Source organism: Leptonychotes weddellii, chromosome 5 (genome assembly GCF_054177405.1).
Source record: "Leptonychotes weddellii isolate Sample4059 chromosome 5, ASM5417740v2, whole genome shotgun sequence".
Lineage (NCBI taxonomy): Eukaryota > Metazoa > Chordata > Mammalia > Carnivora > Phocidae > Leptonychotes > Leptonychotes weddellii.
The window spans coordinates 108,029,900-108,050,139 of NC_138373.1; the positions used below are offsets into that span (position 1 = coordinate 108,029,900).

Sequence of the window (20,240 nt, forward strand, 5' to 3'; positions counted from 1 at the left end):
ACCACTGTGGGCAACTGGGGCTCGAACTGGCCAACCGTAACCCTGAGGAACTAGGTAGAATGTATCTCAAATTGTCCTTCAGAAGAACAGGAGGCTAGGACTTCTATTCAATGGACTTCCACCCCCATTTCTGGAGGGTTGTGCTGGGAACGTTACCCTCCTGTATTTCTGGGCTGCCCTGCATGCTGGCTGAGAGAGCTTACCAGGTTCATGTGGCAGAAAACCAGAGATGCAGGGGCCGCCGAGGAGGGTTGTCAGTGCGTGGGGGTCTGTCTGCTGCGGCCACAGCCCAATCTGCGGTGGGCTATGGACACGTAGTGTGCAGCATCTAAAGTCTTCTGTAGCTCCTGCCGCCTGCATGACAATCTGAACTCTATTGTGACACTGGCCTCCCTCTCTTACCCAGTCCTGAAACCTGAGAGTCATTCTAAATGCTTCCCTTAGCACCCTCATCCTTGTTTGCCTCTGCTGTTACCCCCTTAGAACAGATGGCCATTCCTTGAGGACCATGGTGATGACCTCTTTACCTTTTATTAAGTACCAGGGATACCAGATAAATGATGTGCTATGAAAAGTCAAGGTACACAAAGGAGTACACAGAAGGGTATCTAACTCAGTACCAGAAGCTCAGGGAAAGCTTTCAGGAAGAAGTGACAACGAAGCTGGAATCTGAGGACTGGGTAGGAATTAGCCAAGCTTACAGGTTTCAGACAAAGGGAAAAGCAAGTGTGAAAGCTCACGATTAACAGAGCAAATTTAAGACACTGAAGGGAGGTCGGTTCATTTCAAGTGTGAAGGGGCAAGTGAGCGCGCGCGCGCGAGAGAGAGATTGGAGGTAAACAGTGGCCAAATCATGCAGAACCTGGCAAACCTTATTAAGAAGTATTGACTTTATTCTAAAGGAAATGGGAGACCTGAAGAATTTAAAGCAGGAGAGTGTTGGGATTCAATTGGGAGTTTTAGTAAGATCACTTTGATTTAAGTATGGAAAAAAGTAAGTGGATCACACGAGATTAGAGGAAGAGAGCAGTTGGGGGAGGGTGGCAGTTGACCAGGCAGGAGAGGATGAGGTACTAGACCAGGGCAGTGGCAGTGGGGATGGAGAGAAATGGATGAATTGAAGAGATATTTAGAGGTAGACTCAGAAGGACATGGAGGTGGGAAATGAGAGCATGGGAGAAGTCTGTGATGATGCCCAGGTTTATAGCTTGGCAAATGGGTGGTGCGTCAGTTAGCATGGGTTATGTTATGTAGTAGCAACAAACACGCCCCCTATCTCAGTAGCTTAATATAACAAAGGTTCACTTCTCATTCTTGCTGTGTATCCATCACAGATTGTAAAGAGAGTTTCTTGTTATCAAGGACCAGCGTGACAGAGGCTGTGTCTCAGTACAAGCTTCTGCAGTCACTGGAGGCAGCAAAAGGGGATTGGCAATCCCTTAAAATTAACACTCAGTGGAGCGCCTGGGTGGCTCAGTCGTTAAGCATCAGGATCCTGGGACTGAGGCCCGTGTTGGGCTCCTGCTCAGTGGGGAGCCTGCTTCTCCCTCTGCCTGCCGCTCCCCCTGCTTGTGCTCACACTCTCTCTGTCAAATAAATAAATTAAACCTGAAAAAATTTACTACTCAGTGTTCTTTAGCCAAAGCAAATCTCATGGCCTCCCCTCATTTCAAGGGAGCAGGGAAATGCAGTCCTACCAGGTGATTGGCAGCAGGGGAATTGGACATGTTAGGTGAACTACACCAGTGACTACCATGGATGGAGAGTGGTGATGTCATTCACTGAGATGGGTAGGACCAATTCTGGGATCTTGCACCTCTTCAACACATTCTGCACTCTGTGGCCAGAATCCTTGTTCTAAAACAGAAGTCTCATGTCATTCCTCTGTTCAAATCTCTTTAGAATCCAAATCCCTATCACCTACCTGGTAACTGTGTAAACCCATAGTGTGGTCAAGGGGCTTAGCACTTGCCTACCTGTCCAGCTCCATCTGCTGGCATTCCTCTCTATCCCAGCCACTCTGTCCCCCTTTATTCTCCAGCAGGACTTGGAGTGCCCTGAATATGCCTGACTTTCTCAGCCTCCATACCCTCGTGCATGCTTTTTTCTCTGCCTGGAATGCCCTCCTTCATCCTTTGCCTCCCTATCTATCTGGAAAGCTTCCGTTCCTCCTTTGAGAAGCCTTTCTACATTTCTCCAGGCAGACTTAGGTGCACCTTCTTTTATTCCACTGGTTAATGTTATCCCCATTTCTATTACAGTCCTAACTTCATTTTGATAATAGCATTTAAGTGTCTGTTTCCCTCTACATGTGGCTTCTAAACTCCTTATTTGTTGTCTACTCAGTAGCCATTCCCTACACCTACCATAGGATGTAGTTTCCCCTTAGAGGATTTCACTTATTCCCAACCAAGGGATTCAGGTAGGATGGACTCTTGACCCCAACGATTCCTTAGCTAATCAACACATTGGCCAGAGTGGCTGGTTCAGGGATGGGCACTTGACCCATTTCAAATGAATGGGAGAATATGAGTCTCAGGACTTGTAAAGCAGTTACGAGTATGAAGATGTGAATCTGGAATTGCTGGAGCCATTTTATGACTCCAGTGGGAGAACCTGGAGCTGCTGGAAGGCCACTATATGAAACATGGTGATGAAACCACCATGAAAGGCTGTGTGGCAAAGGGGGGAAACAGAGTCCTTGGTGACAATGTGTGAGCTAGCATTGCTCAGAGCTAACTCTTCCTCAGGACTTTAGAGTAATGTGAGCCAATAAATTCTCTTTACTGCTTAAGCCAGTTGAGTTGGATTTTTGTTTATTGCAACCTAAAGAGTCCTAACTAGTAGAGAAATTAGTACCATGCGTGTGGAGGGATTTTAAGAGGCAGTACCTCCCCACCTCAAATGGAATTGATTCAACCAAGGAGGTAAAATGAAGAGCAGTAAGAACCCCTATATCTTGGGTTGAGAAATTGGTAATCTGATATAGCTAGTTATACAGTTTCCTATTATATCTTGGGATGTAGATCATGTGCCTACTGTGGCTGTAGCTGAGATTCTGGAAACTGGCAGGACTGGAAAATCCCAAAAACTTTGCCTCAAGGTAGGTTACGATAAGCAGAAACAGGGGTGGGGGAATACATTGCATGAGATGAGACTGGGATATGGATTAATCCTGCTCCCTAGCCCTTTCTTCAATACCTCTTGTTTTTTACTACCTCCGAAACAAAGGGAACTATCAATCCCACCAGAGATGTAGGTGGGATATTAGCCTACAGGTAAGGACCAGACTTAAGGTGCCTCCCCAGTTGTTCTAAGGTACAGTTCAAGATTAAATGTAAGGCTGAGTGACTGGAAGAACACTAAGACCTGTTGCATACCAGACTCCAGACCCAAACTAGTCTCAGCAAGATCTCTGGTTTTATATACTAGCTCATAGAATACATCAGAAGCAAATAGACTAGAAGCCTACCAAGGGAGTTATCATGCCAAAGGAACTCTAAGCCCAGATGAGTGTCTAGAGACTTTTCAACTCTCAGGTCCCCAAACACAGTGAATCAACCTTCATAGAAAGAAAGCACTAAAGCCATAATTCTTACACTTTTTATGTACATACGAATTTTATCACAAGTATCAATTTTGGGGCTTCGCCCCACCAAAATATGACTCCTTTTATCTGGGATTGGGCTCAGGAATAAGCATTATTGATAAATGTCCCTGATGATTCATATGCAGGTGACGAGAGAACCCCACTTTGGGAGACATTGCATTTAGGGAAATATTAAGTTCCTTACGGACAGGCAGCAGGACTTCTTCTGTCCTCACAGTATCTAGCACTGTGTAGGGCACGCAGAATGGGATTTTGGCAGAGCTTTGTCTACTAGACCCGAAAAGCACGGGTTTCCAGAGCCAAGGAGGATTTGGGAAGTATGCAGACTGTGACTCCAGAGACTGATCTGCTCTGAATTCCTGCTTCCTGCTCCTTGATTCTGCTTGATCCTGCTTTGCATCTATTGGGGCGGCCGTATCCAGACACTGAGCTCGCGGTGAATATGCCTGGGATCCTCTGTCAGTGCCCCTTATGGAGGCAGAGAGTTCTGGACATATCTGTGGGGATGAAGAATGTGTCAAACATTGGAGAGAGTGTTTACTGGGCTTCTCTTGTTCATTTTCTTCCTTCCACCACACCTCAGGACAGGGAGTGTTCTGAGAGCCTCAGTGAAGCAATTATACTTTTCTGGCACGTTGGGTGACTCATGTGTCTCAACTCCGTACACCATCAAAGGCCTTGGGATTGTCAAGGTCAGGATATTTAAAACCACATTCTTGGGAGTGTTCTGGACACTGCCAGTTCAGCTCAGGAAGAGAGAAGTGCCCGGAGGACAGCTGTCAGGGTTAGTGCCCACTCTTTATGGCAGGTCTAACAGGGCACAGCAGTTATGGTATAGCCATATTGTTGTTTAGTTCTAGCTAGTGATTGCCAAGTGACCGCGGATTTCTCTTTATTCATTCTCCTAAATATTGGATTCAGCACCTACTGTATGCCAGACACCAGGGAGGATACAAAGATGTATAGGCACAAACCTACCCCAAATGAGCTCACAGAATAGAAAGGAACATAGTGGTCCCGCAGAGAGATTTATGAACAATAATGACACCCACAGGGAGGGGATTATAAGCTCACTAAGGAGGGACATACAATTTGGAGTGATAGAGATGATGGTAGGGTATAGGGAAATCTTCTGGGAATACGGTCCTGGGCTGAACATATAAACTTAAGTAGAAGTTAACCAGGCCAACTTCAATTCCTGGCCAAGATGGAATAACAGGGATGGAATTTACCCTACCACCTGAAGCAATGAAAAAGTTGTACAAAATATGTGAAACAATGGTTTTGGACATCAGCATAGGACAATGATCCTCAAGAGAGGGAAAACAACCAAGGTGAGCCCTGTGATTGCTTCAGTATACCGTCTTGAGAGAGTTCCCAGGCTGCAGCACAAAGAGGAGGAACCCAGGTGGAGTTCAACAGTCTCGCAGAGTTGAGGAGATGGACCAGGGAGTCTAGGGAGGCCAAGGCAGCTAGAGTTTTCAGGGTAGAATACCAGAGAAGAGTGAGACATGGAGAAGGGAAGGAGGAGAGGAGAGAGAGAGAAATAGAGACAGAGATAGAAACAGAGATATCCAGAAATCTGCAGAGGGTTCCTTTGAGTCTTTTGCTGAGTACTGGTCAGAGCATGTGTGTGAGGAAACCACCTGAGTCTAGGGAAATAACCATGAAAAAGGAGCATAGGAAATAATCTCTGGAGCTTACACAAGGCAAATAAGAGTTTGTTTCCACTAGCCAGAATGGCAAACCTCATACATCACAAGACATCAAATAGAGTACTCAGAAGGGGATTACCTCGGTCATGGGGCAAAATTAGCTCTAGACTAATGAATATGCTGGTCCCAACTAACAAAACTTAAAAGCAAGCTTTAAAAGTATCAAACTGTTTTCAAGTAACTTAACTGTGTCCCAAAACAAAGCTCAAGAGTATTTTTAGGAATTCAAAAATGTCCAGCATCTAGCAAGGTAAAATTCACAATGTTTGCCATTCAGTCCAAATTCACCAGGTATGCAAATAATCAAGAAAATATGACCTATGAAGAAGAGAGATCAATCAATGGAAGCAGACACAGAAATGACACAGATGTTTAAATAAGGACATTAGTAGACAAAGACATATAATGTTCAAGAAAGTAAAAGAAAGATTAAACATGTTAAGTAAAAGCATGGCAGATATAAGAAAGATCCAAATCAAATTCTAGAGATGAAAAGCTATATGAAGTGCAAAAATTCCCTGGATGGGATTAACATCAATTAGACACTGAGGAAAAAAACGCTAGTAAACGTAAAGACATAGTTATAGAGTCTATCCAAAATGAAACACAGTGGAAAAAAAAAAGACTGATAAAAAACAAAACAGAACATCAGTGATCTCTGAGAAAACTCCTGGGGCCTAACATATGTGTTATTGGAGTCTCAGAAAGAGAAGGAGGGCAGAAAATATATTTAAAAAAAATAATGGCCAGGGCGCCTGGCTGGCTCAGTTGGAAGAGCATGTGACTGCTGATCTCAGGGGTTGTGAGTTTGAGCCTCACGTTGGGTGTAGGGATTACTTAAAAGTAAATAAGTAAATAAAACTTAAAAAATGACCAAATATATTCCAAATTTGATGAAAACTATAAACCTAAGAAGGTCAAGGAACCCCTAGCACAAGAAACTGAGCTGTATAAAGGCACATCATAATCAAACTGCTTAAAAGCAGTACTAAATAGAATATCTTACAAGCACCCAGAGGGAAAAAAGACACCATGTATAAAGGAACAAAGATAAAAAATGACAGCAGACTTCTTTTAAAAATAATGAAAGCCAGGAGTCAATGGAGCAAGATCTTTAAAGTACTGAAAGAAAAAAAGGTCACCCTAGAATTTTATACCCAACAGAAATAACTTTCAGAAAGTAAAGTGAAATTTCAGGCAAAATGTGAAAGAGTTCATCACCAGCAGACTTGTCCTATAGGAAATGTTGACAAAATCCTTCAAGCAGAAGGAAAATTATACTGGATCAAAGTCTGGCTGTACATGAGGCAATTAAGAGCACTAGAAATGAGGTGTTCCATCTAGTAAAGGAAGAAAGAGTAGTATAAGTAGAATATCACAATTTTGAAACCACTAAAGAATAGTGGGTCTAGGCAATCATGAACAATGGCTGACAATGTGACAAAAAGGGAGACAACCAGGCATCACATACATCGATAGAGACACACTTCACTACCTGTGTGAAGTAACCTTGAAAAAAAAGCAGAAACAAAAAGTGGTCATAATAACCAAACCTGATTCTGGCCTCAAGATCTAACTACCGATTTACAGGATCTATAAGGGACAGGAAAACATTTAAGTGAAACCACTTGGTTTTAGTAAAAAAAAAAAAAAAATCCAGATTTGGGAAATTCCATAGGATAAACCACGAATTTTTTTTTCATCAAAAACAAACAAACAAACAAGGAAACAAAGAAACAAACTTGCAAGGAGAGCAAGAGAATGAGAAAGACTGATGGGGTGGGGGGAATCTATAGATCGCAAGGGACTTAAGAGACATATCAGTTGGGATTACAACGTGTGGCTCTTATTTAGATCCCTAATTCTAATTGAAAAGTGAAAACTTGTAAGGCATTCAGGAGAATGTGAACACTGACAGGTATATGAAGGAATTATTGGAGAAAATAGTGACTCAGGCAAGAGAGGAGGAAGTTCACTCCAGAGAGTGGGGACGGCAAGTGCCAAGGCATGCCCTCATAGTGAAGGGGGGCAGTCTGGCAGTCCCCTGCTGCACACATGTCCTCTCTTACCTCCAGTCTCGGGCTGGCTCTGCTGCTCGGGTTTCTGGGGCAGGAGAAGGCGGAATATTGACATGGAGACTATTTCTTTTTCTTTCTTTTTTTTTTTTTTTAAAGATTTTATTTATTTATTTGACAGAGAGAGAGAGACAGCGAGAGAGGGAACACAAGCAGGGGGAGTGGGAGAGGGAGAAGCAGGCCTCCCGCCGAGCAGGGAGCCCGATGTGGGGCTTGATCCCAGCACCCTGGGACCATGACCTGAGCCGAAGGCAGACGCTTAACGACTGAGCCACCCAGGCGCCCCGACATGGAGACTATTTCTGTCGACCTCTTCTGGCCTCCCTGGGTGTAGGGGCCGCCTTGGGAGAAAGACGTCCTGATGTGGTCAAGGCCACTCTCAGCAACAAGGGACAAGGACTCAACAGTGTGGGTGAGACAGAGGCTTTGAGCACCCTAACCTCATCCCCACCGCCCAGCTCTGCCCCGGGGGGAGAAGAGCAAGAAGGGGAGACCTAGCGAGAAGAAGAAGAGGAAAGAAAGGAAGGGGAGAGGGAAGAGAGCAGGAGAGACTGGTGCTGGAGCTCAGTGTGCACTCAGGGGCTTCAAAGTGCCCCTTGACTCCAGGTTCTAAGCATCGGGCGGCATGCTACCCTCCTCCCCTCATGCTGCCTGCAGGTCGGGTCAGGGGCAAAACTTTGAGAAAGGAGGGAGAAAGGGGATGCTCTGGCCACAGAGATTATGGAGTTTGCTCAGGTCAATGAGCAAGCTGATGTGATGAAATGGCTGAAGGACAGGCCAGGGGACCTGACCCTGGCTTATCCATGATCACTCAGGGTCTAACATGTTCGCCATGGCGCCCCTGTTCTGTGGTTCATTGTTGCACCACATGCTCAGTGAGAAACAACAAGAATCTTATGAGCTACCGTTACTGAGTGTTCATTATGCCGGGCCCTATTCTAGGTGTTTTACATATTCATTTCATCTCCTCAACAACCCTTTGAGGAAGGTACTGTTATTAAACCCATCTAAGAGATGAGGTAGCAGCCTAGAGAGGAGAAGTCAATTACTTGAGGTCACACAGATAGTAAGTGGCCCAGTTGTAACTGAACCTAGGGAAAATCTAGTTCCAGAGCTCATGTTCTTCGCAACTCCCCTGAACGGCGGTGGTGACCTGGGTCCAGACCAGTGTCAGCCCACTCCCCAGACCGAGCACTGTGCAGGCTCTTCCTTTCCCCCCAGGCCAGCTGGGGCTCAGGGCTGGAACGGAGGCTTCCTGGTGCTCTGGAAGAGACCTTGGATCCACACTGGAAAAGCCACCCTGTGCACGAAAGCCTGTTAGGGCCCCAAGGCTGGAGGAGAGTTTGCCCAAAACAACAGCGAGCCTGCCCTAAACTGTTCTCAGCTGCACAGCCTGGACGCTAGGCTGTTTTACATATTCATTTCATCTCCTCAACAACCCTTTGAGGAAGGTACTGTTATTAAACCCATCTAAGAGATGAGGTAACAGCCTAGAGAAGTCAATTACTTGAGGTCACACTTTCCTTGTCCATGACTCTTACCAGCTCTCCGAGAGAGAGCTCTGAATGGTGAGCATTCCCATCCCAAAATATTATGAGAGAACTGGGGAAGGGGGTGTCTAAGGCAGCACCCTGCCAGGAGGAGGGCTCGGGAAGGCCCGGATGTGAAGCCCAGCCTCGCTCTTGGTGGGCAGCTGGGGCCCCTCCCCAGGTTCTGGCAGAACGCCCTCGAACAATTTAGCCTGAAATAGCGTAAGAACTTTCCCATTTTTTTTTCCAGGCTTTTGGATGAAATTATATTTTACAAATGACTCATTATTATATTTATAGCTTCTCTCCAAATGATTCAAATTGTGGTTTGTCGCCTCCCTGTCTCTCAACTACCCCCAGCTCGACAGGAAGAAGTGCTGTTTACTGTATGGCCAGGTGTGGCTGTGGAGAGTGGCTCTGCCCTCCCTATAATTATGTTCGCCGAAGCCCTGACAAGCACCCCAACGCGGTTAGTCATGTGCAGCCTTTGTTCCAGCATGTTGTTGGGAGACAGTATCCGACATTAACTCAGCTTGGAATCGGCTCCTGGAGGAAGTGCATGCGTGTGGTGGGGGGAGTAGGAGAGAGTGGGTAGCAGGAGGGGGAGGCCTGTTCTCGGGGAAGCTGTGACAGAGGGGGCCTTTGTGAGGGCAAAGGCTGGGGAAGCCGAGGCGGTGCCTCAAAGCCCCGGGTGAGAAGGCTGGGGTGCGCCAGGGCCTGCGTCCCAGGGGGCGGGGGGGGGCGGTACCCCTCCCCCACCCGCCACCCCCAGCCTCCAGTGGGGAGTTGAGAGGCAGCCGGTGGCTCAGACATCCCAGGCTGCGCTAGCGTCACGTTGTTGACACTTCACGGTTTCTTATGAGGAACCACTCTAGCTCTTTCTGGAAGGTGGGGGGGGGTTCTTGAGTTCCCTCCCCTTCCCAGGGAGCTCGGGCTGAGTGACTGCTCAGCTCCCCTCTCCCCGCCCACTCCCAGGAAGGTGTGGTCATGTGGAGCAGCTCTCTCTCAAACAGGCCACCTTGGAGAGGAAGGGTGGAGAGCAGTCTGCGATGAGGCCCTATTTATTCTACTAGGTGCCCCTGGGATCAAAGTCCCCTGGCCGGCTCTGCCTGGGTACTAAGAAAAGGTGAAAGCCCACAAACTGGGAAAGAAGAACGCTTCGGCATTCCTAGTGACAGTCCGAGAGCCTCACCACAGCCCTCTGCCCCTCAGGGTCCTTGGCTCTCGGGGATGCAGACCCGCAGATGCCTCTGGCTGGCTGTGGGGTGAGGGCCCAGAGGAGGGAAGGGAAACAGGCCACTCCAGAGGGAGCCAGCTTCCCCGGAAGTCTCTGCAGACCCCTTCCTGTGCTTTAAGGGAAGAATTGGCTCCTTGACGGTACAGATTCTGCAGCTGGGCTGCAGAGGCTGCACAGGAGGCTGGCCTGCATGAGGTCGGAAGCCTGAACTTGGACGTGGTCTGAGCCTTGGGCTCTGGTGGTGTCCCCAGATTGCCCGCCCGGGTTCCTTCAGGCCTACTTCCATTTTCACTTCTTGGCACTGCCTGAGTGAGTGGGAAGGGGCCTCGGGAGGAGGTGATGTGGGAATGGGTGTGGATGAGCATAACGTAATTATTGGTGAAATCAGTATGAAGCCTTAAGCAGATGACTTCCATCTGGGCTCAGCTGGGTCCCTGTGAAGCGCATGAGCCGGTCCTGAGGCACGGCGGGGGCCAGAGACCGGGAGTCGGGGGACCTCTCCCTTCAGAATGTTTTATGGAGGTGGGGAGGGGCCACTGAGTCTCTCCTCAAAAGGGGAGGGGAGGCTGAGAGAAGGACCAGAAGGGGTTGTATGAGGTAGGGGGGCAAAAGGAAGGGGAAAGGCCAGGTGTGGCCTTACCTGGGCCCTGGGTGACCCGAACTTCCTCCTTAGGCCTGAGGGAAAGAGAGAAGTGCTAGGGGCTCCTGGCTGGCTCAGTTGGTGGAGTGTGCAACTCTTGATCTCGGGGTTGTGGGGTCGAGCCCCATGTTGGATGTAGAGATTACTTAAAAAAATAAAATCTAGAAAGAAAGGAATGAAAGAAGGAAGGGAGGAAGGGAGGAAGGGGAGCCGCCTCTTACATCCTGTGCCGGCTGAGCCGGGGCTGGTGGGGCTAGCAGCAAGGGAAACCAGCTGGTGGTCGGACTGAGGGGCAGCCAGTTCAGCTAATTGAGGCCACCTTTGGACCACCTTCTTTATGGGGTTTGTGGTCTTGTGGCCACCCTACTCGTGGCTGGCACCTTTCCATCAGTCTTTCGACCGTCATGTCAATGTATTAGAGTGTTTTGAACATTATTAGAAGGTGCCATTTTCAAATGTGTGCTCATGGGATACACCTCTTCTCCCTGGCGTCTCTCCTCCTCCCCGCCCCAGCTATGCTCCTGCTTGGAACCCCACGCCACGCTTCCTCCAGGCAGCGCTACGGGCGTCCTGTGGGCAACGCTGGAGGCCGGCTCTGAATAAAGGCTAATCAGGAGAAAGGGGGCTTTTGTGACAGAGAGCAGCCCATGAAGGATTTGCTCCATTGTACGTTGGATGAGGATGATGATTTCAGAATGTAGACTGAGGATCAAAGTATTATTTTAGGTTTATTTGTATACCTCCTTATTTTTAGGTAGCAACTTCCTTCTTATGTTTGAGGTGTTTTTAGTCTGACAAAGTGAAATGAGAGATGATGAGATCAGCTTGCACACACTTCTCGAAGTGTCTTCACATCCATTATCTCACTCAAGGCTGGATATGGTCTCCTCCACTGTCTTTATAAGGATATTGAGATAGATTAAATAACTTGCCCAAGAGTGCACAGCTAATGAATGACTGAACTAGGTTTAGAACCAAGGTCCGAAGGCTCCTGTTCCAATGGTGACCGCTTTGTGGTTCTTCCGTTTTCCCCCAATTTGAGAAGGGAGCGTATGCCTCCAGCCAGATGGGCGCGGACAGGAGAGACGACTGACCACTGCGTCCAAGAGCAGGTGAGGGTGCTCCCCTTAGCTCCGGAGCTCTGTGACAGGTGCTCCCAGGCAGCAGAGGGAAAAGCCCCCATTTGTTGAATTAACTACAAATCTCTTTTGGGGTCAGAGTGATTATTGCTGACATTACTTTTGCACTGTGGTAAATATATATAACCTGAAGTACCATTCCGTGCGCAGCTCAGGGGCAGTAAGTACATTCACATTGTGTGACCATCACCACTACCCATCTTCAAAACCTTTTTCATCTTCCCAAACTGAAACTCCATTCCCACTACACAGTCATTCCCATTCTCCCCTCTCCCTAGCCCCTGGCAACTGCTATTCTACTTTCTGTCTCTGGGAATTTGACTCCTCTGGGTTCATCATGTAAGTGGAATCTTACAGTATTTACCCTTGTGTGTCTGCCTTATGCTGACTTATTTTTAATTGGTTCATCACTTTTAACGACAACAGAGGTGCAGGTGAGCAGCGCCCCATGCCCATGGAGGAGTGAAAAAAACAAAAACAAAACCAAGAGAACAAAACGGAGAGAAAGAACAGGAGTGATTTGGGGTGGATTTCTTGACTGTCAGGGGTACCAGATGTAAGGGGGCGGTGGTGGCGGGTGGATAGGAAGAAAGTGTTACATAGGAAACAGAGTGCTGTGCTTTATCATTCAGGGGAGGGGTAGCGTCCTCCCTGGAGGTAGATGCCTCTTTTTTGAGGCTTATGTTATGATGGACCCTGATGGGGAAGCCACTCCAGTGAGAACAGTGTGGCCCTCTGACCACGCAGAAGGCAAGACAAATGGTTCTGCAGGAGAAATCCACAGGACCTCAGAATTTGGATAGAAGGGTCTGGAGGAGAAGAGAGAGGGTGGAGAAGATAGGATACCCTGGGACTTACGATAAAGCGGGAAATATTTCGAGGTGGGGGAATGGTTGATGAAGTTTTAGGAGAGTAATGTCTATTTGTGGATTCGAATGTGCTTACTGTGATCCCCCTCCACTACCCCAAACTTTGAATGAACACCTGCTTCTGTGTCCATCAGCCTGTGGGTCCAGGGGCAGCTGGGGGATTAGGAAGGGAGAAGGGGGCAGTGCCAGGAGGGAGGGAGGGACAGTGGCTGCAGGAGGTGAGATGCAGATTCAGGAGAGAGGGAAAAGCAGGGAATCCGAGCCAGAGGTCACCAGAGGAAGCACAGACCCTCTGTGAACCCCAGGCACAGAGACGGTGGTGGGGGCAGGAGGCTAGGAGGATTGCGTTGGGGGGACACAATGTTGGAGTCCCTATAGTTAGTGGGATGGGGCTCAAGTCATTTTCTTGAGTGTCAGGCATTCCAGGTAGACAGCCAGAAGGGAGGCGTGGATGTGGATCTTCTCTTCTTGGGGACATAGCGGCAAGATCTAGCCAGGGCCCAGCACAGCCCGGTAATTTAGGAAGCAGGGGCTCTCTGAGGCCCCCTCAGCTCAGCTCACTGCCTCTGGGATTTCTGTATGCATGGGGAAGGTTACTGTTTTTGTTTGTTTGTTTGGTTTTTGTTTGTTTGTTTGTTTGAGTGAGTGATGGAGATGGAGCTAGAACCAAAGCCAAGCCCAGAACATGTCTTGAGCTTTCAAAACACCATTCTCTTTAAAATCATCTGAAAGCCAAGAGCTGGGAGCTGGATGCTTTCTGGACCTCCTAGACACAGCAGGAGCCCAGTGAGAGGATCTGGCTGCTCCCACCCGGAGACCCCAGAGAAGCCTGGCATGGAAAGCAAGCTTCATGTTGCCGGGAATGCTTGGAGTTTTCCTGACTAGGTCCTGGGCTGAGTGTGGGCTGGGGTGGAGCCCTGCCTGGAATTAGCGACGCACCCCGAGATCTTGGGACCGGCCTGCGTGGTGGCAGTGAGGCCGACCGAGGACATTTCCCTCCAGTCCTCTCCAGTCTTGGCCCAGAGAACCAAGGCTCAGGGCTTGTCTGGCTGAACCTCGTTTTTATCCCAGCCCAGTAACCCTTCGTCAGTGGGTCCTGGGGAAAAGGGCCTGGCTTGGCTCACCCTTGAGGAATGTTTGCCAAACGTGTTAGTTGCCACTAAAAGCTTGTAAACTAGGGTGCAGGATGCCACGGGGCCTGGGCTGGCCAGAGGATACACTCTTTAGAAGTTCCAGAAGTTCTCTGCCCGTTGGGAGGGAGGAATGTCCCTACAGAATCCGAGGCAAGCCCGTGCTGGGGCCGGGCCAGCTTTCCCTCTGGCGGGCCCCTCTGCTCTGGGGGAGCTGTGTGTTCCCTTCTCCTCTGGCAGCTTGGGAAAGACCAGAGGCCCTTTCAGGGAAAGGAGAAAGAGGAAGCGGGCTTGAAAAAAGCGGCAGTGAAAGCCTAATTCTGAGCTTCAGCTGGAACCTAGGCCTGGAGTACAAATGCATTTTCTACTCAGGAGAACGTGGAGTGTTCAAAGAGGTTGTTTTGGGAACTGTAGAGCCTCACAGCCTTGGTGTGAGGAGAATCTTAGAGACCAGCTAATATAGGCAACCCCCCCCCCCCATTTTGCTGGAAGGCTAATTTGAAACAGAATGGAATTTGGCAGGGGCTGGGATGCCTTTTTTCTTCGGAGGCCCCATTTCCCGAGTGTCCTAGAGGAGCTGATTTCACCCATTCACTCCTTGCGTTCCTTGGTGCATTTTAAAGAAAACTCAGAGGTCTAATCTGGCTTCTTTCAAAGTAACAGAGTTTGTGGCTTGCAGGGTGTTTTCAGTTTGGAGCCATAATTTCTGTTTGTTCATCTGAAATGATCGCTTACCACAGGCTTATTGCCAGGTTTCCCTTTGCACGTTATCAGGCTGGGCTTGTGAATGGCTGAGGGAAGCCAGAAACAGGAAAACTCAGGAAAAGCCTGTACTAAGGCAGGGGCTGGTGTGGTCCAGGAGGGTCGGAAGGTCGAGGTCGTGGTCAGCGGGCCTGTGGTTAAGGGTGAACATCTGAGCGGCCTCACGGGGAGCCTCACTGCTGAGAGACCTGGGATAGGCATGTGTGCAGGGCTGTGGGAGGGCTCGGGCCCACAGTGGAAGCAGATAAGGCTGCCTTAGGAAGAAGGCACCTGGGCTGGTCAGGGAGGGCTCTGGAAGCCTAGGGAAGAGCAGACCTAGATGAGGGGGCAGCCAGCCTAGCAGAAAAAGAGCAAAGGGAGAGAGAGAGCAAGTGGCACTGAGTGAGGTGGGGCCTGAACTAAATTATAAAATTTGGGAGGGGCCCAGGAGGCTGCCAACTATGATCTCATTTTCTGGACAGGCCTTCGGGTTACTTCTTAAACCCGCCCCCCAATCACCAGAGAGTCAGCGCCTTCTGATAGAAGCAGCTCTTGATGCGTTGAGACGTACACAGCTGGACTTGGGGGCAGCACACGCTGGGTGGGGGCTGGGGCGAGGACATACATATGCTGGTGGAGGAGAGGAAGGTCTTCCTGGGAGGTGGGGTGGGGGAGCGGACAGGGTCCGGTGGGGGGGGGGACAGTGTCTGTCTCGCTCCCACTGTGCCCCCAGCGCCCAGCTCGGGGCCAGGCACAGAAGGCACTCACTAAATCACTGAACGAACTCATGGAGTGCTCTTCTCCTGAATCCCCACGTTACCTGAAATTTTTCTTCTTCGGGATTTAAAGACTAGTGGAGAATATTTGCCTACCTTGTGCTCTCCCCTTCGGGAAGGATCTTCTTACCGTTGGTGTGACAGAGGGCACTGAAACACTGCTTTGGAAAGGATCTCAGCATAAAGACCCTCCATGCAGGGAGGAAGGGAGCCCAGAGGAGGGCCAGGATGACCTCTCAGGGCCCACCTGGCTCTAGGACACGGAGGGTGGACTGAAATTCGCCCAGCTCTGCTGGCCATGGTGGAGGTCAGGGCAAGAGGCTCATCAGCAACCTCCTGAACTGTGACGTGTTCTTCCTGCAGGTGACAGCAGGGATTATGCCCCATCCCAGCAGATGACCAATGGAGGAAAATAAAGTGGAATTTGAACCTTATCTCTGACAAGGTTTAATACCTGGAATTGGGTATTCCAGAAGCTATGGGTTGCCTTCCTTGGACAATTTCAGAGCCCATCTTCCTGGTTATGGAAAGGGCGCTGCCCTGAGAGAGATCTTACCCCTCCTCCCAGTTCTTCTCCCCTAGAAAGCCCCCCAGCCTCTCCCGGGCTTGGTTTTGGAAGTGATCATTAATCCTCTCCCACTGTAAGCACTTCCTGGAAGGGCTTGTTACAGTCTTCCAGGAACAGGGATGGCTGAGATGACCTCTTAAGACCTGCCCACTCAACCGTTTGTGCATCTCAGGAGGATCTAAACATTTCCTTTTCTTCAGAAGCTGTCGGAGTTAACTCCGCGTGGGCGTGGGCTCCTTGTAGCTACACTACCCTCCTTCTAATATTTAAAAGATCTGTGCTGGTTCTTCGGGCCTCCAAATCTTGTATTTATTTTCCTTGGCTCTGTCTGAAAAGGCCACATCGTTTTTTTTCCTCCCCTGAAACCTAGGTCCTCTGGGCTAAACTCAAGTACCTCTCCGCTCTCGAAATGGCTCATTTTCATCCTGCCGTCCCTACCAGATTATTTCTTAAATCGCGCTCCCCCTCCCCCCCGCCACGTGCCGGGTGTTCCGGGACAGAGAAGCCAGGCCGTGGGGACCCCGGCTTTGCCCCTGCGCGAGAAGTTGGGGGGAAGCCTCAGTTTCTCCACGCACACTTTGGGCGGCGGGCGGCAGGCCGAGCGGGCCCGGGGAGGGGACGCGCGGGCGGCGGGGAGCGGGCCGGGGCTCCTCCCGCCCGCACTGCCGAACGTGACCCGCCGCGCCCGGCCGAACGCCGGCCAGCCCGGGCCCCGGGGGCCCCCCAGGGCAGCGCCGCGGGAAGGGAGCGCCGGGGAGGGAGGCCCCGGGCGCCCCGGCCTGCTCCCTCCCGCCGAGCCCCGCGGCCGGGCCCCTCTGGGAAGGGCTGGAGGCGACGCGGGGAGGGGGGTCGGGGGAGGAGGGAGCGTTCCCGCAAATCACATGATTTTCCCGCTTATATAAATCACAGCTTGTTTTTCTCCACTGGCTGCAGACTTAAAGGTGCAGTGTCTTCTTTCTCTCTCCAGGGCCGGGTGCCTCGGGGTGCTTCTGTCGGCCCCTGAGCTGCGCTGGAGGGGGCTTCACCCCCGAGGGTGCCAGGGCTTCCGGTTTGGGGAGCCCCCCCATCCGTCACCACCCCGGGGACGTGTCGTTTTAGCTGGAAACCAGGGAAGGACCTGGAAATTCGATCACCCAATGAGCAGGCAGAGCCGGGATGGCGAGGTCGGTCAGAGACCTCTCTGGGGACCAGCGAGCCGCTGATGCCCAGGATGCCTGTGAGCGATCTTGAGCCGAGGGGTTAAGATGAAATTGACTTGTGGGAGATCTATGTGGCCAAAATCAGGCCTCCGAGACTGATGCTTTTTATTCTCACCAGCCCTTGGCTATTTGTTTGAGGCCAACGTATGTGGGAAGAAAAAAATCAACACAGGTATTAAGCACCTACTCTCTAAGTATTAGGCACTGTAGGGAGAAACCAAGACCTATTAGTCTTTAGCTTCAAGTGCTTTATACTGTTTGGGCGGTGAGATACAGACGGGAGAGATGAAATAACACTGGTCCATTTCAATGCCTGTTCCAGGAGGTATGCAATGACTGCACGCTGAACCGTACAGATAATGAGTCGTGCAGGCTTCCAGGGAGGGCTGGGAGAGGGCAGGAGGGAGGAGGGGGACAGCCTGTGGGGGATCTGGGGGCCACAGGTGGGGCCGGGAGGAAAGGAGCACGGTGTTAGGGTGTTGTGCAGCGAGCAGTCCCTTTGGCTAAACGGAGGAACTGGAGAGTGGAGGAGTGGGGCCTGAGGCTGGAAAGCCCCGGGGGGGTCAGATGCGCGCAGCCTGGAGTGCAGGGCTGTGCGGATTTGATTTGACAAAGGCGATGTGGGATCTCACGAGGGTGCAGGGCAGGTAGGTGGGGGGAGGCGTCTGGCAGCAGTGTACAGCATAATCTGGAAGCACGGAAGGAACCAGCTGGAGACTTCTGCCGAAACCAGGCAGACACAAGGTTCACAGTGCTAGGATGTTAAGGGGAAAAGTAGAAGTGGAAAGTGAGAGGTAGGAGATATTTTGAAGAAGGAACAGAGATAATCGAGTGATTGTATATTTGGGGAGGAGAGAAATGACCCAAAGTGACCGCGATTTTGAGCTTGGGAGGCAGGGAGAAGAGGGTTCCCCCAGGTGGAGAGGGTGTGTCATCTGGAGGGGCGGAGCTCCTTTCAGAGCCATGTTTGTAAGGACAGTGGGATCCCAACTGGGAACTGTCCAGGGGGCTGGAAATCAGGACAGAGGAACAGCACAGAGGAACTAACCCAAAGGATGAAAGCGATACTACAGATCTGAAGGGGAGCTAACAGAAAGGGAGAAAGAGAAACAGGGCCGGGGAACACCCACCTTGGGGAGGAGAAGCCGGTGGCCAGGCTGTGAAGGGAATATGCAGCGACCTGGGTGAGTAGAGGTTCTACCTGGACTTGGTTAAGTTGTTTACTCTCGGAACCTTAGTTTTCTGATCTGTAAAATGGGGATGACAACACCTGCATCGTATTCTGTTTGGATTAAAGGAAACATAGGCAGCATCTCGCTCACGGCACGGTGCTTGGCACATGTCAAGTGCTTAAAGCAAGTGTCCTCTCCCCACTTCCTTCCCTTCTGGCCCCCTCCCTCATTTCCTTGAAGTGGCAGGCACTTGAACAGAGGATAATTCTCTCTTTAAAAATTTAACTGGCTGTTGTTGCTGTTGTTTTTCTTCTTCTTAACCCCCCTTCAGCTCCTCCTTCCCCTGCCCCCCAGTCCTTGTCCTTCTCCTTATTCTGAGGCTGCCACTGCTTCTCCTTTTCCTTCTAGAGCAAACCCAGTCTCGCTTGCATGACTAATTATTTGAACCGGATATACCCTCCATTAATAAAGGAAGGAAATAATAAATTTTCCTAAGGGCCTCTTAGCTGAAGATGACTATTACCTCATTTGCTCTTTCCAGCAGCCTGCAAGGTTCAGGAGGGTAGGTATTATGAGATCCTTCCCCACACCTATAGCTGAAGAAATAGAAGAACGGTTGTAAAAAGTTTTGTTGTTATGTTAGAGGACCACCTGTCTACCAGTACCGTGCAGGTCAAAGATTTCCAAACTTTTATTTTTAGCCTCCTCTTTTTGGAAATAAATTTTACCTGGCAGTCAAATAAAATAGATAAAAAAAACCAGAGTTCTGGCTTCAGTGCAGTGGGGAGGTTCTGAGGGTCCATCGCTTGGCTCTGCTCCCATCCTACCCCCCCTTCCCGGCTCCGGGGCCAGTCTGGGAAATGGGACTTTGGGTTGCCCCAGAAGCACTCAGAGCCTCTTTCTCTACACTCAGCTTCTTTCTCTTCCTTTTTAGCTGCAAACTTCCTGACTTCAGAGGCCAGGCTGGAGCCCAAGAAGGCTTTGCGGACCCGTGGCTGTGCTCCTCGTGTGAGCCAAGTGTAGTCCCTGGCGGTGACGCCCGCAGCTCGGCTCTGCCCGCGTTCCGGCGGCGGGGGGTGCGGACCAGCTGAGCAGGACCAGCGCGGCTCCAAGGCCAGATTGCCGTCTCTGGTCAGACCCCAGCAGCAGCGCCCCATGTCGCCAGGGCTCGCGAACCACCTCGGCTGGGGTGTGCTGGCCTGCTCTGCTCCTGTGCTTCGGGTCTTTATTCCGCTTTGAATGGGTTTCTTGAAAAACAAACTCTTTGACGTAAAAAAAAAAACGAAACAGTTTATGGTCTTTAGAATGTTGATTTGAAATAAAGCGAATATTGGTGACATGCTCTGCAGATAGTTACATAAAGCTGTGAAAGAGCCACAAATAATTTACTCTAACTGCAGCACTAATTATTGTCCTGTACAAAGCAGCCGCCGTTAGGAGTCGTTTCTTTGAGTGGTATCAATTCCCCAGGAGATAAGCATTATAAAAATGATGAAAAGAATTTCATATGATTTTTGTCATTAAGATAAAATCTCAATAAACCAGCATCTAATCTTACACTGTTGTTTATTTTTTCCACCGCTTTATCTATTTATTCGCATTATAAGGGTAATACACACTAATGGTAAAAATAGAAATGCAAATCATTCTGAAGGGTGTAAAATGAAAGGTAGAAGTCCCCTCTCATTATCCATTCTTATTCCCCTGAGTAGATTGAAGTTAATGGTTTCTTGTGACCCAGAAATTTTTTGTTATACATATGGGGGTGTGTGTGTACAGCTAATCTAATATTTTTCCACAAATGGTCTAGTCCTACAATTTTTTTCCACTTAAATATGTA

General features: G+C 49.7%; 2 long non-coding RNA genes and 1 other non-coding gene across 3 annotated transcripts; 2 read left to right on the forward strand and 1 right to left on the reverse strand.

Annotated features, from left to right (window-relative positions):
- The first annotated feature begins 6,078 nt into the window (after nt 1-6,078).
- Nucleotides 6,079-6,152, forward strand: TRNAS-GCU (transfer RNA serine (anticodon GCU)). The gene has a single exon. It is a non-coding gene; the product is annotated as a tRNA-Ser (tRNA).
- Nucleotides 6,153-17,848: 11,696 nt separating this feature from the next.
- LOC145721821 (uncharacterized) lies at nt 17,849-19,339 on the reverse strand. The gene is made up of 3 exons (XR_014145737.1): nt 18,924-19,339; nt 18,359-18,475; nt 17,849-17,982 (listed from the first exon to the last, which is right to left on the reverse strand). It is a non-coding gene; the product is annotated as an uncharacterized LOC145721821 (long non-coding RNA).
- LOC115938434 (uncharacterized) lies at nt 17,963-19,957 on the forward strand. Its single transcript, XR_004073546.2, has 2 exons — nt 17,963-18,412; nt 19,335-19,957. It is a non-coding gene; the product is annotated as an uncharacterized LOC115938434 (long non-coding RNA).
- The last annotated feature ends 283 nt before the right edge of the window (nt 19,958-20,240 follow it).